The sequence below is a fragment of the Ornithodoros turicata genome, chromosome 6 (genome assembly GCF_037126465.1).
Source record: "Ornithodoros turicata isolate Travis chromosome 6, ASM3712646v1, whole genome shotgun sequence".
In the NCBI taxonomy this organism is placed as follows: Eukaryota; Metazoa; Arthropoda; class Arachnida; order Ixodida; family Argasidae; genus Ornithodoros; species Ornithodoros turicata.
The window spans coordinates 30099507-30102228 of record NC_088206.1 but is presented as its reverse complement, the minus strand read 5'-3'; the positions used below and the strand labels follow the sequence as shown (position 1 = coordinate 30102228).

General features: G+C 41.0%; 1 long non-coding RNA gene across 1 annotated transcript; it reads right to left on the bottom strand.

Annotated features, from left to right (window-relative positions):
• Window positions 1-665: 665 nt before the first annotated feature.
• LOC135397791 (uncharacterized) lies at window positions 666-2355 on the bottom strand. Its single transcript, XR_010423757.1, has 3 exons — window positions 1689-2355; window positions 830-1619; window positions 666-752 (listed from the first exon to the last, which is right to left on the bottom strand). It is a non-coding gene; the product is annotated as an uncharacterized LOC135397791 (long non-coding RNA).
• Between the last annotated feature and the right edge of the window lie 367 nt (window positions 2356-2722).

The following is a 2722-nucleotide window of genomic DNA, read 5'->3' as shown; positions in this document are numbered from 1 at the left end:
CCGAGAAACCGAAAAGCATGGCAACATACACGGCAGCGCCGTGTGGTCTTTACGCGCTACTTGAACGGAAAACCCTTATTTCTTCAGGAACAGCATATTATAATTACTAGTTTGTTCCTGGAGGGTTAAGTAACCTGTGGGCATAGATGTATTTGTAGGTTATACTCATGTCTCAATTGAGTCTCATGTGAGGAGTAAGTAAGATAATTTTCATCAGTGTCATTCACTTGAACTGTGTTCATAACCTTTTAGTATACTTAGTGACCACGTTTCCAAATGTCAACTAATAATTGAACCAAGATTGGGATCTAACACTTAATTAACTCTGTTTTGCTAAATGGAGTAGTACTTGTAACTGATTCTTTATCACGTCACCAACTGACATTTGTAAAGGAGGACTTGAGGGCTGACTTCAAGTATTATTAACCCTTGATCTGGTTTCAAAGTTAACCATGCACCATTGGTGTGCATAGTACTCCAAAATGGCTAAATAATTTATTGCATAAGTTCTCTGTTACTGTAATTGAGGTGTACTTTTGTAAAGTACTTTTGACAGCCCGGCAAATTGAAACTGGCTTCAGTGTACACTACAAATGCATCGTAACATTTAATTGAAATATAATATAAGAGCAGAAGCAACATATTGTCACAACTCAAACTATATCTTTCTTTTTTATTGTCCAGGGATTTAGGAAACAGAGTAGGACTTCCTGCCCTCTGATGTTTTGACGTACTTGATAGAGTTGTAAAACCTGCAACAAAATAAACAAGAGACGTATAAACAGTTTCGTCTTTCCCTTTTGAATTTAACAAGCTAGTTATATTTTACCATTTGTTCACTTTTGTATTCTCTGTTGGTGAAAAGATTACAGGAACAATAATGCTGCAGATCGAACAATGACCTGTCATCTTGATGAAGATCAGAACATTTCTTCAGGCATGCTAAGTGAGACAAAAGAAATGTACAATGATGGTTGTACAAAAACAGCAAATCTCCGTCGATTAAAACTTTATATATGTAGATGTTACCACATCGTGTAGTTTCCATCCAAAAGTAGGACTAAGCAAGGTTGTTTGGTAGGCTGTTGGCATGTCGATGTGCTATACCGTTACAGCACTCAATATAGATGACGGGCAAACACAGTAGACAGCGTGATGGCTCTCAAACTCAAGTGAAGATTTATTCAACAGAACAAGAAACCGAAAGCATGAGTATAGAGAAAGGCAGTACCCATGCAGTGTATGGTGAACCACATTAATCTCTGAGAAGGTAGGATCGGAAGAGCAATAAAGAGAAATGACAGTTGCGTCCGAGATAGGGGAACTCTGCAAATTTAGGACCAATATGATGTGGTAACCTTGCATGGCTCACTGCAGCTCTGACACACATTGAACAATTCCAGTAGTGGGACTTCAAAGACAACGGACGTTTGCTGTTTCACTGGGCATTCAAGTGTAGAGGATGCATCTCTAGAAAATTAATTAGCGTTCCTTAGTCATAAAGTCACAACTACATCTCAACAGGAAGTATTCTTGTACCCTTCAAACAAGCTAGTAGTTCTCACCAGTTTCTTCTCCCCTTGTTGACGTCATACGAATGTTCTGCACCTGTCCAAAGACTAAAAAAAATGTCACAAAGTCTGGAACACGTAACAAATCTAGTGCTTCCATCTGTGGACTTTGCATACCTGTTTTCAGCTATTTCTGTCATGTCAGTGCCTGGATCACACACACACACGAAACAGTTTTACGCCACTTCAACACTGGAAGGCCCCTAAAATTAAATTTGTTGATGTTGACAATGTTGAGTACGGGACAAGTAGGATAACATAAGTTAAATGGAATACGTCGTCGCTATATTATAATTTATACATGTGTGACGCCTGTACATACCTAAGACGTTGTGTTGAACTCGTCACCTCGGTGAAGCAAAATCACTGGTTACTGAACGGCAGTTTCCTTCGGACGTCTTCGCAATTCGCCTTCTACGGCATCTTCTTAGTCATCGGCAGCAAAATGAGCTCAGCAGACACGACACGACTGCTACATCTAATAGCCGACTGTTTCGAACCACATTCGTTTTCGCGCACTCTCCTCTTGAATCTTGTGGTAGAAAATGCCCGCCGCCGATGGTGAACGAACATGATTTTTGCATCCCCGAACACCAAAACTACACCAGGGATGTTTAGGCCTCTCGAATAATTCACACAACAACCACGAACATGTCATCCACCTCTCTTCGCTCGACCAACACGACCACCCACGACGTAAACAATAAACGAGATAACACAGACGGCCTTGCAGATGGCGCGGCGGATCGTAGCTCGTAGCGGCGAAGTAGCTGAATGCTTTATTAACGTAAAAGCTATGGAAGTGGCCTCATTTTTAAAATGGTGTTTAGCTGTAAGATATTGTGCGTCAGCTTTGTTCTCTACAAAATGAACTCTCACGTGGTAAGGGTTGACCAATCCCAGGGAGCCCTGGACCTGAAACCCAAGTTGCTCTTTTTCGCCGTTCGCTGGCAGCACCGTCCATGTTCCGGCAATCTTCAAAATATTTATACGTAAAAAATATGCGGAATTGAGAAGTAATGCTTTCTGTGTCTTATCAAACAACGATGTTGTGCACGACAGTGGGCAAAAATATGGGGGTTATTTTTCACTTTTCGGTCCCTTTAACTGCAGAATATGTAGCCACGGCGGCTGTTGCTTCTATTTACGAA